Source organism: Cavia porcellus, unplaced genomic scaffold, assembly GCF_034190915.1.
Source record: "Cavia porcellus strain 051 isolate PalLab524CR breed Dunkin Hartley unplaced genomic scaffold, mCavPor4.1 scaffold_27, whole genome shotgun sequence".
In the NCBI taxonomy this organism is placed as follows: Eukaryota; Metazoa; Chordata; class Mammalia; order Rodentia; family Caviidae; genus Cavia; species Cavia porcellus.
Window position 1 is genome coordinate 26269662 of NW_026947510.1, and position 14914 is coordinate 26284575.

The following is a 14914-nucleotide window of genomic DNA, read 5'->3' on the forward strand; positions in this document are numbered from 1 at the left end:
CTAAACTTTCGAACCTGATACTATCAAGCAAAGCAGAATAGAGGAACATCAGTCAAAACAAGATAGTGAGAGCAATACAGGGCTTCAAATCAAGTTAATAGAATATCAAAGTGGGTTACTATAATACATCCTGCTTTTTTAAATTTATTTTTCCTTTAATTAAAAGGATAAAAATAAAAAAGTAAATAATAAACTGGAGATTGAGATAAAAGAGGGCATAACAACTAAACAGTGCAGATCAATACATAACCATTTAAGCAAATTAGTGTTTAACCACAAGATAATCCTGACATAAAAGTAGTTACCATATTGTCTCTACCCTTGAGATCTTTGAGTATAACTTCGTATACTGTAGCATCAAATATATCAACACAATTTATAACCATTCAAGAGAATGACAGTATTACAGGGTATTTCGAATCAGCTAACAGATAATGAACTATGGTTTCTGTATAATCTCCTTGTCTATAAAAGTTTTTGTTTGTGCTATCACATATAAAATCCAATAAGATATAACATGTTAAGACCTATAGAGACAGAAGAACAAAAGCTTGATGGGACTTCAAAACAAGATGATACCAAATCAGCACTATCCATTATGACATCGTTTTCTCCAAGATAGCTGTTCCTATCATCCAATCTTCTCTGCCTCATTTCTCTTGAGCTCTTTTTCTGTCATTAGTTGACAGTTTGTCTTCTTCACTTTGTTTTCTGCTCCATTCATTGTGGCCTCTCTGCCACTATTTCTAGATTCTTCATATTTTTCTTTTTTTAGAATATCCTGCAGTATTCTCTGTAGAATTGAATTGGTGGTTGCATATTCTCCTAGTTCCTTTTTATCCTGAAAGCACCTTGTTTTTCCATCAATTTCCAGGGATAGTTGTATAGGATATCTCAATCTTGGCTGGAGGTTATTATCTTTCAAAGCTTGAATTATTTCCCCCCATGCTCTTCGTGATTTGATGGTTTGTGCCGAGAAGTCTGCTGTAATTCTGATGGGTGTTCCCTTGTAAGTAGTCTGTTTCTTGTCTCTGACAGCTTTTAATATTCTGTTCTTATATTGGATTTCTGGAATTTTTATTATTATATGCCTGGGAGTAGCTCTATTTGGGTTGTAGGTAGCTGGAGTCCTGTATGCCTCATATATCTGAGTATCTTTACCGTTTGCTAAATTAGGGAAATTCTCTTGGATTATTTCTGTGAATATCTTTTGTAGTCCATTTGTTTATGTCCCCATTTCTTCTCTTATGTTCTTAAGTTATAGATCCTCTTATCATCTTCTAGTTTTTGTATTGTTGCTATTTGGTTTTTTGTTATTTTTAAGAAGTTTTTCATTTCATGCTCCCATATTACAAATCTGCCCTCCAGTTCAGATAATCTGTCCTTAGTTTCTTTCAAGCTGTTACGCCAGTTTTCAATAGAGTTTTTAGTTTCCTGGTAATCTCTTTGAACCTGCTTCACGTATTACACGTGTTCTCTATTTTCTCCATCAAATAATTCTCCCCTCTTTTTCTGTTCTTCCATTCCACCATCTGCTTTTTCTTGGGTGGTGCTTAGCATTTCTCTGACTATTCTGCTTATGTCTTGCTTCAGGTCATTAATAACTTCATTCCTGAACTCGTCTATGAGGCTCTGGAGGTAGCCTTTTATGTCTGCTGGTGGCGTGTCTGCTATTGCCTGTTTCTCAGGATTGGGGGCCTAGGAGCCTTTCTTGTTGCTCCCTCCTCCCATATTCTTTGTTCCTTATATATGCAAGCGTATATAGGAGGCCCAGCTTCCTTCCCTATCGGCCACAGTCTGACTGAATTGCGCCGGCTAGGTGTTCCCACCCACCGCAACACCAGGGAGATACGGACCAGGCAGTCTATGCGGGGCCGCCCCTCCAGGTCAACCTACCGAAAGGCCTCACCGCTAGGGAGCATCTTCAGGTGCTGGGATCTGGGTTGTGCTAGCCTACTGGGTCTCAGACGGCAGCTTCACGTAGGCTAGGCACTGCTCACCAATCCTGCTTGAGAGGGGGTATGTGACTGAAGTCACTACAGCTCCCTGTTCCAGCAAGTCTGCCCGGTCCCAGAATGTCCTCTGTTGGCACCTCCTAGACCTTGGGAGAGTCCCAGTTTCCCTCACTCACCGGAGGTAGATGCATGGCTCCCCACCCGCCCAGCTCTTAACTCTGTTCAGCAATTCCTGTTCTCAGCGCTTTTGCGAGTCTCTCTCCCTGCCGAGCTGATTCAGATGCAGCTGCGGTGGCAGCAAACCCAAATCACGACTTTCAATGGCACGGGCTCCAGCTTCCACACTCAGGCTTTATCTGTTCCTGTTATAGCACCAGGATTGCATTCCGGAACAGTTGGTATCTCTCAGCCCAGTTTGTTCTTGGGTCAGCAGGGTATATCTCCTCTTGGTTAGGATTCCTGCCTCCGCACCATTCCTGGATTCTAAGCTGGGTCTCAGAGAGAGCCTCGTAGCTGCTGCTATCTGTCCGCCATGTTCTCGATGTTTCAGGTATTTATTTTTGCATTTTCTAACAATATCCCTAATTTATGATATTTCCACAAAAAATTAAAATATGTTTCTCTATGCGTATAGCCTTTTAAAGATCATGAACTCAGGAGCCAGACTGTCTGAATATGAATCCTGACTCTGTTACAAATTAATTTTGTGACCTATTAGCAAGTTGTTTAACCTTTATGTGCCTTTGTCCCTTATTAAAAATGGGGGAAATGATAGTATCTACTTCACAGAAGTTTTAGCAAGATAGGCTATATACATATACATATATATATATACATATATATATGTATATATATATAAAATTTCATAAATTGTTTAAAACTACACTATGTAGTATTTACTGTAATACTTGGTATATATCCTCTTTTAAGAGTTTGCTTTTGTTCATATTTGTATTATAAAGGACAAATATACTATCAATAGGCAATTTTATAATTTAGAGAATTATATTTCATTGTTGTCCGAGATGTTTTAGTACTTATTAAGTTAATTTCATTCTTCTCTCCTGTGCATAAAATTAGTCTTAGTCATAAAATCCTTTTCATAAATATGAAATCTTTATACATATAAAAATAGTGTCACTTTTTGACATCTTTAAAATAAGGATAACATATAAATTGTAAATACATTTTTTATAAGATTTGTGTAGCATTTTCATTTCATATAACGGTTATATTAAAATATGTGTAAGTTCATTTAATATGAATTAGAGCTCCTTTCTTTTGGTTTTTGTCAAGCTTTTGTGTGTGCATGGTTTGATGGTCTGTCCATGTTTATGTCTGTCATCATTTTACTTACATATTTCATTGTCAAAATTATGAAATGTGTAATATAGCCTGTTTGTTTAAAAATTAGAAGTGAGGAACTAAATCTGAAAGTCTTTTATTTTTTTGAACTTTTATATTTATTCCTATATAGTGAAAAGTACAGAGTGATTTATTTGTTCAATATTTGAGTGTCCATTATGTTGCCAGAAAATGTTTTGGGTGCCAAGGATACACTGGTGAAACTTTCAGATCAGAAATTAAAATTAGAAGTACTTTTGTCCCTCATAATATAGGAATTTCATGGTCTTATTAGTAAGATCAAGTATACTTTCAGTACACAGAGCTGTTATCTGTGTTTGGAGTTAAAATATTTTTATTCTCTTCTATAAAATATCTTAGCTATTAAATGCTGGGGCCAAACCTAAAATATCATCTCTTCACAAAGGAGGATAAATACTGTGTAGTTATGTAAATAACTTTTGCCTTTGAGTAAGCCACTTTCTCAATGAATTTAGATCATAAGTGCTACTTAGATCATAAGTAGTGGTTTGTACCCAGTTGATACTAGTTTTATTTAGGCAATGCATCCTTTTTGTTCCAAATGAATAAAGACCTGAAATAAGAGTGTTTTCTGCCCTTCCCCATACTTTGGGAAGTTGATAACATCAAAGTGCTACTCTCAAGTGAGTTTCTCTTCTCTTTCTAGCACATACTTTTTAGAATGGGACGAAGGGTTGGATTGGTGAATATTAACTATATAGCCAATTCTTGTAACACAGTGCAGTAGCATGTGTTAACAGTACTGAGGTTTAATGAGTGCACCAAAAGCAGGGCTAATGCCTAGACTTGATAAGCAGTGCTCTGGAGCCAATGGGTGGGTCACCATTGTGGGCCACTTTCTTTAGTTCCTGAATTTTAATACTATGAAATTGAGCCAGATGTTGATTTTTATTAATTTTTTTCTCTGAATATATTTGTAAACATAATGAAGTGATTATAAATTGTTAGCATTACTGAATTAAATTTATCACAAAATGAGTAAACTATACTGGTTTCAGTTCTCATTACATTAAGCTTTCTAGAAAATGTCTAATTAAAATAACAGTTTGGTCTATTGCCTACTCATTAGAGTATACGATGTTCTTATTTAATCTTCTGACAAAAATATGAATGCTGAAATTTCAATGATCCTTACAATGTTTATTCCAGAATTTTCTTCATTTGATCTTTGGAAAAAGGGAAATACATTCTTTCCAAAGTTGAGGTCCTCATTTTCTCAGTGTTAACAATGGTCCCTATTACGCTGCTTCCAACTGAGCATGGCTAGGAAGAACTTCACAGCTGGCTGGGCACCTGACATGCCTAAGGCAGGTACTCTGACCTGCCTATATAGCTCTAGTTCCTCCTGGGGAGAATAGCAGTTTCCATTCCTGAGATGCCTAATTTATTCCAGGTTATGAATAGAATGAGTTTGTTGATTTGGGACTGGTGGCATTCCCCTTGCACAACCTCAGGATGTGATTATCCACACCAGGGCCAGGCGAGAGCTTCCCATCTGACCCTGCGCAGTCTTCGCCCTGGGCACTTGACTGATAAGAGGCTATTAGAATGTCATATTCTTTGAATTTATTTATATTTGCATCCTCTTTTGCTTTTATCTTAGCTTAACTTTCTAGAGACTTGATTGCAAAAGCCAGCTAACTTTTGTTACATGGTAGATATTAATGTATGACTCAGGAAAGTCATATCTTAAACTATTTCCTTTTAGAATGTGTACATTTTTAATTCAAATTGTGTGCAGAGCACATACATGACACAGAAATAAAACATGAACTAATGGTTCTACCCATAAGGCAAGAAAAACTTAAAAGACAGAAAAATTGAGAGACAAATAGATGAAATATATTGATGAACAGTATCATAGGTACTGTGACCCTGACTGAGTACCTGAGATTTTTAAACACACACACACACACACACACACACACAAACACACACACGCACATGGGTAATAAGGAGCAGAGATTGTTTGGAAAGTTTTTTTATAGATTGTGAATTGTACTCTGAGGGTATTGAGACTCCAAAAGAATGGAAAGCTTGCTGACACGAGTATTTTTTGCCAGGTAGGCAAAACTGGTATCTTCTTAGATGAGGCAGACTTGTACTTGGTGGCTTCTTGATAAATATTTGTTGAATTGAACCAATTTTTTTCACAGGGGAAGAAAGAATAAGGTCTCTGACACTGTCAGGAAAATCAGCCTAAGCTTTTTACTCATGCCCTTCATGCATATGGATTTGTGATAGAGAGGGAAGAGACATACTAAAATTAAGTTATTTGAAACTACATTTTGTGCTGTAGTTTTAGATGAGAGTAGGAAAATGATGAAAGGCAACATTTATCTTTTACTCTTGGACAAATTTTTACAAAAAACAGAAAATTAAAAACCATTTGAAATAGATGTCTGATTGACATTTCTGCTGAAGTCTGTAAGAGAGAATAGGACAAGGAAGGAAATGATTGTAAACTTAAATTTTAAAACATTACTTTGGGGAAGTATTGACTTCATTTAGGTACTGTGCTAAACATTTGATTTGCTTCATATGTGGAAAATAATCCATCCAAGTCTTGGTGAACAAAACAGTTATGAAGCAAATTAGTGCAGTAATTTTCAGTGAGTGCTTTTTGCGTTTATGAATAAAGTACAGTGAGTTGATATAGAAAGAAGGAAAGTATGCAAAGAGCATGAAAGTTTCGCCAGATCAGAGGCGAAATGTTAGGAGAGTTTATTTTTCTTTTTCTTGTAGAAGAAGAAAATAAGAGTGACCCAAACAGCCTAAACCACACAGGTAAAGATAGATCTAGAAGTACAAGAAGTTGGATGTATATCTGGAACTTAAGTGTGGAGATATAAGAGTGTTAGAGATATAAGTAGGTTACAGCATGAGGTATCATGAGTATGATAGAAAAATAGTAAGACATTATGAAATTACAGAGATAAAGAGTAAGCCCTGAGTAATGTATATTAAAAACAACAAAAAGTCACCACCTATAAAGGGTTAGAGAGGGAGATGAGAAACGGAATGCCTGCCAAAGATTTTTCCATTGATCCAGGGTAAAAACAATAACAAATTCAATGTCAACATTGAAAATCAGGATGGAAAGAAACTGATGAATTTAAAGGGTGTTAAGAACTCTAACATTTACTATAATTTTGGGTTTGAGTCCATGAGTAAATGGAGTAACATTGCCGAACTGTAGAAAGTTAGAATTTGAACAGATATTTGAATGGATACTAATGAACTCAATCTTGGACATGTTGAATTAAGTTCATGTAGGTCAACAAGTCAAGGGTGTCCTTCAGGCAGTTGATTCTGAATCTGGTGATTTGAAGTCAGGATTTTGCAACCACCAGAGACACAGATTGTGGTGAAAATCATTTGTATATATGGGCTTTTAAGAAAAGAAGGGACTCTATAGTGTTATGCTCAGGAAAGCACAAATAGTGGCTTTGAACCCTGGAAATCTCCTGAAGAGAAAGTACTCAATTTCATTAAGGCAACCTGCCTGCCAACTGTTCCATAGTACTTATAATAAAAACTATCTCCGGTAATGGCTTTATCATTCCTTATGGTGCCCGGCATTCTGACAAAGAACCTTGATGAGTTTTTCCGAGCTATCTAATGTATGATTTTGCAAACTGTGTTCTCTGGAGCACTTTCTGCCATTCTGCAAGCTGTTAATAAATATCAAGTAAAGTTCCACATTGAAAGAAAGAAAAACAAAACATTTCTTTATTATAGGACTTCCTCAAACTTTTAACAATATATATGAGGTATTTTTAAAGATACAGTTTTTATAATATTAAAGTCTTTTTTCCCAGTAACATGCCACTTTCCCTCATGGAATACTTATTTAATAGTTTAAGCTTAAAGACTCTTATCTTTCAAACATGCTTATTTCTTTTGAAAGATGCTCACCTCTTCAATGAAGATACTAATGTTAGTCTTTAGGGTGTCTTTTGGGCTTTTATTCTTTGAAAGCATACTTGCAATATAAAAGAAATATGCATTCTGTGTTTTAATTGTACTTTTTTTTTATACAGTTTTTTGCTGTGTATTTCAGGCTGATCCTCCTGTCTCAGCCTCTCCAGTGCTGGATTATAGGCATGTGCCACCACACCCAGCTTAATTGTGCTCTTTCTTAGTTTTAAAAAAAAGTGAGATAAAACTGAGTGTTCATAAATTCAGCTTATAGATTTTGCCATTTTATTCATAAATCCAGTGATTTGAGATATTTAAAGTTCTCATTTTCATTTTTCCATTCACTAGTTTGTACATTTAACAGAGATTTCTCCAAATATTTTATAATGTTTTCAAACTTGATTAGCTAAATTCATTTAGACATTTCAAACTGTAAGCCTCAATATACTTAATTTTCCCAACTTCTTTAAATATCTAGCAAGAGACTTAGAAATCTAATGGAAACACAAACCTTCCTGAACACTTACGCACCACTAATCAACGGCACATGCATTTATCAATTAGTTTTCAAACTATGTATAAATTTAGTTAATCCAACTATCCATCTATATTTCAAGTTAGAGTGTAAAGTTACCATTAGTTAGCTACTTTAAATATTTTAAATAAAAAACAAATCTTAAGTGTCAGATTTTCCTACTGGTAGACTCTCTTTAAGTGTTTCAGACAACTTAAATACCAAAATATCCTTAGTTCTCACAAAAAACATTATTATTTCAATCCACATAATTGTTTTTTCTATGTATTCCTTCCTTCGCTGGGGTTTCAAGGATACTTACTGACAAAAGGTGGAAAATTACAATATCAGCCTTCCCCTGCTAAAGCTAAGGATTCAAGAATACTTATTGGACTATAAATTAAATATTTGGGTTTATTCTGTGATGGATCTATCTGAGCTGCTATTTAGAGTGATGATGTTTTTGTAATGTGTTTTTTTTTAACCTGAGAACTGTATCATAAATCTCACGTTCTGTTTTTATTTTAACCTCTTTTATTATGTTTAATTGTCCTATTTGAGTTGATAATACTGTCCATCCCTGCTTGGATTATAGTTAATTTCATTACTTAACTTGATTCTGTGCTCTTTTACATTTTGTTTGTCTCCTGAGCCTCTAATCTGCAGTACTTTTACTGGGATGATTCAGAGATCCTTATGTTTTTCATTGTATGCTTCCTTTTCTTTAGAATTTCTTTCATTCTTTTATTTTGGTTGTTGTTCCTTGTATTTCTTCTAAACAGAATTTTTTGTTTGATTGCTCACCGTCATCTTCATTTTAAAGTCTCACTTGTATGTTTTCTTTTCTTTTTTTTTTTTTTCTTTTTAAAGTTTTGGCTTATTCAGTAAAAATCTCAAGCCATTGGGTAAAGCTTCAAGAGAGACAAAAACAGTCATGGAAGGTAGTTATCCTAATATGCTGTTTAATTTGGATAAGCTATGTTTAATCTTTTTGAGCTTCACTTTCTCAGTTTTTAAACAAGGCAGATATTTTACCTTTCGTCTTGCTCAGTTGCTCTTACAGACATTATCCATATATTTGGCTCATTTTGAAGAACTACTTAAGAGAAACAACTTTCTCAACTTTTAATTAGCTGTAGAAGTTTAAAAACTGGGAGGTTTGTTCCTTTCTTTTTTCACTAAAAATAAAAATACATAAAAATGTAGTGTCATCATTGCTGCCTTCCCCCCAAGTAGCTTAAACTGGTTGTCTTCCTGGCTCACTTGCCACTTGAACGCACCAGGGCTGCTTACCATGAAGCCAAGTAGCTTAAACTGAGTCTCAGCTACCATTAGTGGATGGGCCTTTGCTTTTCATTTATTTCCAGTCCCCTCCACACTCTTATGATGAATACTGCCAGCAGGGTTTACATATAAACAAGTTAGTCAGAAAATGATGAGGACAATCCTAGAATTTAAAGAACAATAGCATATATATATATATATATATATATATATATATATATATATACACACACACACTATATATATATATAGTGTATTGAACATTTTTTAAAATTGAAATACATTATGCTAAACTCCTTTTGTTTTAAAAATAAAATTTTATTGAACATCCAGCTGGTGATTGCATGCTTCTGTTTTTGTTTTACCCTGTAGTATGAATTTTCAGATTTTACTGTTTGTACTAGGAGGAGTCAAATATTTTTGTTGGTTAAAGTTGGGTATTTAGTTCTATTAGGGGATTGTACCTGAATGTATAGACACCTTCATATATATCCTTACAGTCATTCTTCATTTTTCTAATACATCTTGAATTGTCAGATAATTGATGTCATTTTAAAAAGCTTAGAGATTATGATCTTATATATATTTTAAAAAGCACACACCATATTGCAATTACTATATTTTGAGGGATTTCTGCATAGGATCAGAGGTACTCTTTTAATATTCCAGATAAAAGAAGAAATCTGCAATATGTTTGTCATTTACCTAAGTTTTCTGGACTTAGCCATGAAATTCTATCCAGCTGCTTGAGTGCAATATTAAAAAATGATGTAACATCAAAGTCAATGATAAATATTTTCACCCTGAGAATTTAAAAGTTTTGAGTTGATGCAGCAGTATGATTAGCATTCAGTGGTTTCTCTTTGATTATCTTTTGAGGAACTAAAAAGTCAGTCAAGCCTGAAACATTTTGCAGTGTGCCAAACATTTGGTGCTTCATTCAGTATTAGAGTAAATTTTGTCCATTTAAGGTCTTTCTGATGCACATATCTTTAAAAACAAATGTTCACAGAATGAAAATATAAAAATCACTTAATAGCCTATACCATCATAAACTGTATGGAACTACTGAACATGCAACTTTATTTCTCATTATTGGCTATAAAATTGTTTTCTTGCCTAATTTATTTTAATCAGACATTTAGTGATGTGCACCTAATTATCTTTCAATAACTGTAATACCTGTTATAAATGCTGATTTATGTTTGATATCACAATGAATTTATAATAATTTCAAAGTCAGAGATAACATAAAAAATGAATGAAATGAATTTAGATACTTACAATTTGAAAGTGCTTTGAGTAAGCACATTGTTCCAATAAAACGATAGAAAATCATGAAGTTAAGTTCTGAGTTACAGTATGTACAGTATGTAAATGTTATATTCACAAAATATAAATTCTTTTGGGATGCTTTGTTATTTATTGAGTGACTGAGTGATTGAATTATTACCAAGAATGACAACTAAGGTTAGCTTCTTGGCCTTCAATTGCAGCAATGTTTCAAAATGAATATACTATTACAACAGCAATGCTATTTTTCTATAATTGAAACAATACAAAAATGATTTTGTTTAATTGACTCAAAATAACTATAAATATCTTTCATTTACACAATTTCTGAAAATATAAGAAACTAAATTTGATAAGTCTCAATTTGTTATGCCTGAATTCTATTGTATATTTTCTTTTGAAAAAGCACTTTTTATACAGCTTTTTTCATGGTACAATCATTTCAGGTGTAATATTCAGAAATTATATTAAAGCTGAAGGACTTATTTGGTAGAATGATTCTCAAGACATACTTCTCAAGTTTACAAGAAAGAAAGATTTTATATAGGTAGGTCTTATATTGGATATTTTAAATGAGAGGAATGTTTAACTTATGGGAAATTTCTCAGAAATTTATTTTTGAGAAAATGTCTCAGTGTCCTTCAGTAGTTGTCCTATCTTTTGAAAAACATCTTGCAAGTACCTTTTCAAAATTTTCAGTTGCCTATATTTCTACTTACTTTAGTTGATTATCTTTCATTTGTTACCTTGATTCATATTTTCTTTCATCTTTTATATACTGAAAGCAAAATTTAAGAATGGAGAATTTTCCTAATGTGATTTTTGTCTTTCTTGCAACAGTAATTTATTTTGCTATATATTCACAGATATGACAAACTTTAGTCACCCTAAAACCACTGTGACTATTAGTATCAAATATTCTTTACTAAACTTAGCACCTGGATTATGTCAATTCAGTAATATTTTTCTAAACGTTAAAGTTACTTAGCATATATTCATTTGATGCTAAAAATGTTACATCATGCTTACTTTAATAAAAGATGATGTCAGCTTCCTTCACATCTTTCCTTATAGAGACCCTCCTCACTCACTCATCCGTAACCTTCTGCAGAGTGAATATGCTCCCATATTCACCAGTACATCCCCAATAACAGCATACTGAAGATGTCCAATAAGTATTTGTTTAATAAATGAGAAAATAAATAATCAGGATGAGAACACATTCCTCCTGAACTCCTGCCTATATGCCTTTGGTACAGATTTGGCAAGGAGTAGGTAAGAGTAAGAAATATGAGAAAAGGGGTGAGAGTAGCATACTCTAGATTACAGTGAACTTGATCATTGCATAATACATAATTTTGAGAATGTAATTTTTTGCCAGGAATATAACTCAACAGCACAGCACTTGCCTGGCAAGTGCAAAGTCGTGACCTTGACACCCTGTACTCCATATTCCAGGAATGTAATTTTCTGTCTGTAAATGGGATAGGATACATGAACACTATTAGATTAATTAAGACTATAATAATACGTACTTTAATTTTGCCCCCATTTTACAGTTAAAACATTAGAGGATATCAGAGGAAGGAAAAACATATATGAAAATATAATAATGATTAAGTTTAGAATATTTGGGGCTCAAAGTGTATCAGCATGTCATTTTATTTTAGAGGCAAACTTTGATCCTTTGATGTCCTCCATTTCTTTCTGTATTGTACTGATGCTTTCTTTCCTTGAGCAGTAGTATGTTTATCATAACTGATTAAATGTCTGTGTTCACTAATTCTGTCATCATGTTTTATATCTATTTCTATTAATTGATTTTTGCTCTAGTTATGCAATGTATTTTTCTGTCACTTGCCATGACTGGCATATTTGGCTGGATATGTGATACTGTAAATATTATGTTGTTTGGTACAAATCATTTTTGTATCCTTTTATTTCTGGGCCTTGAGTTAGGGAGAATTAAAGTTATTGGACACAGTTTAATCACCTGTGGTTTGCTGTTAAGCTTTGGTAGGTCCTGCTTTTAATCAAAGGCTACATTAACCACATGATTGAAGTACTATCCTTCTGATGCATCAGCTGATATTCTACGCAAGGAGGCCACTCTGCATGGCCTTGTATGTAATATCACTAATCATTTGTGAGCTCTGGTTATTTTTGCATTGATTTTTTTTTTTTTTTTTTGGTTTTTTTCCTTTTTATCGGTACCAGGGATCGAACTCACGACTGCCTGTTTGCAAGGCAGGCGCTTATGTCGCTGAGCTAAATCCCCAGCCCCTTTTGCATTGATTTTGTAATTACAATTCTCTCTCTGGTTTCAATAGAGTTTTTTTAATTTAAAAAATTTTAATATACACTCCCGTGTATATTTCCAGTGCTTTCCTACTTGCTCTTGGCGCACAACCTGCTCCTTTCTTGTTCTCTTTCTCCAGGTTCTAGTCATTTTCGTATCCTGGATCTTTGAAGTGCCTCTTGAAATAAGCAAGAGGGCTTTGAGATCTGTGCTGCTTTGAGATTTCCTTCCTCATGTAGCATCTGAAAATATCCAGACAATGAATCTTATACTTACATGAAGAGTTCTTCCTACTAGACTTCCTCTCAGAGATTCCTCTTGCATTGCCTGTTCTGTAGTTTTGACAGCAGGTGTATGAGCAATATTAACGTTACCAGCATGGATCAATTTCTCTGAACACTGCCTGAACTTCTTTAAGCTCAAGTATGGTGTCATGGACTAGTGGAGAAAGCTAGCATGTACAGTTTTATACACTGAAGTTATAAAAATGAGGAAGGATTCCAGAAAAATTAGTAGTCTTAGAAAATATGTTTATAGGGCTGGGAATTTAGCTCAGTGGCATAAGCACCTGCCTGGCAAGTGTGAGGTGTGAGTTCGATCCCCGGTACCACAAAAAAACAACAAAAACAAAAAGAAAATACGTTTATAATGTAAAATATTAATTATATTTTTTATAAGATAACATTCAGTAAATACTTGTGAATGAAAGATTCGGCCATTAAGTTATAATCATATACTGCTTTAAAGAAAAGATTACCAACTGGGTTTTTTCTGAATTTTCAGGGAAAGATAGACTTAAAAATATACAATAAAAATATGATGGTATACATTTTTAGAAAAAGTCTTTGCACCATCATAAATATTATTTATTGACAATTTCAAGATTTTAAATGTAACATTGATATCTAACGTATATTAGACTCTTTGTTTCTAATTGTCATATCATATGGTTGAAAATCTTCATTTTTAACTACTTTTCTTCATCTTTTTATTCTTGCTTATTCCTGTTCATATTTTGAAAAGCAGTGTCTGCAGATAGTTATTTATATGTATGAATTCACTGGTTCATTCTAGTGCGAAATAGGTCATTCTGGAACAGTGAGAAATGTGATTGCTGAATTTCAAGCAGTTTTTGCTGCTCAGCTGGATCTGTAAGAAAACAAAAAGGGCCAGGCCAGCACTTGTTGAAGATTTCTTGTTGTCATTGTCCTATTGAAAGAGACTTGATGCTAGTGAATATGGACTCTTCACTGTATTTGAGAGGAAAAAAAAAAGACAGCTCCCAAGTTTAATAACTATTAGAATATTTTATTTTTATAACTATAAAAGGAAACATAAAATTTCATGCCAGTTATAACTTAACAAATTTTTCTATTTACAGTGTGACAAATTAAGGTACTGTGAAATATTTTAGGCACAGATTTTGCTTTGGTTTTTATTTTTAACAGACTGATCTAGAAAATTAGAAATTTTTTTCTGGTAGTGGGAGAGATGATTCCCTTTAAAAATATTAAAATCTTGAACAGGAAAATAAGGAATGCTTAGAAAAAGTTCTGTATTACTCAATATTTGAAAATTGAAATTATGTATCTTGCACCTTATTTTGTTTTCTGTGGAAATTAGTATTCTAAGTTGGAAACCACTCAAGCAGTAAACTATTTGCAAACTTAATGAAGGGCCCATTAGTCAAAATTTAATTCTCTTCATCAGGTAGCAGTTTTGTTTGTGAATACATGCATTAATCTATGGGTTTCCTTTTTTTCTTGAATAATACAGCTCCAAAAAAACTGTATTTTTTCCATTAATAGCTAGTTAAGAAATACGAGAAGTTCTATGTCTGGAAATAGCTGTATTAGCCAGTTTTGATTGTATTACTGAAGCCTGTATTACTGAAGAATTCATTTCAAATTAAACTCAAAAGACCTTATGAGACATTAATTCAAAATTATGCTCCAGGTTGTAAGAGTGTATCTTGAATCCAGTAGTTTTTCTCCTAGTCATCTGAAAGAAAGTGAATGAGAATGACAGTAGTAGAGCAGTGAGGTTTGCTTGGTTGTGCAGGGAGCCAGGTTAAAGTAGGGCTTCATTCATTTCATCTGTGGGCAGCATGGGGAATCAGACCATACCTTCATACCTTTTAACTGTGATGTTAATTGCTTTTATTGATCCATAAGCTGGAAGAAAATAAAGGTGTCTGACTTTATTATATGACAAATTTCTAAAAGAAAATATTCTAAAGAAAAGAAATTATTATTTCTGAAC

The 14914-nt window shown here is 33.6% G+C and overlaps 1 long non-coding RNA gene across 1 annotated transcript in view; it reads left to right on the forward strand.

The window, feature by feature from the left end:
- The first annotated feature begins 2490 nt into the window (after nt 1-2490).
- LOC134473529 (uncharacterized) overlaps nt 2491-14914 on the forward strand; it is a 149925-nt gene continuing 137501 nt past the window's right edge. The window contains exon 1 of the long non-coding RNA XR_010043824.1: nt 2491-2505. This is a non-coding gene — a long non-coding RNA (uncharacterized LOC134473529). The remainder of the gene's footprint in view (nt 2506-14914) is intronic.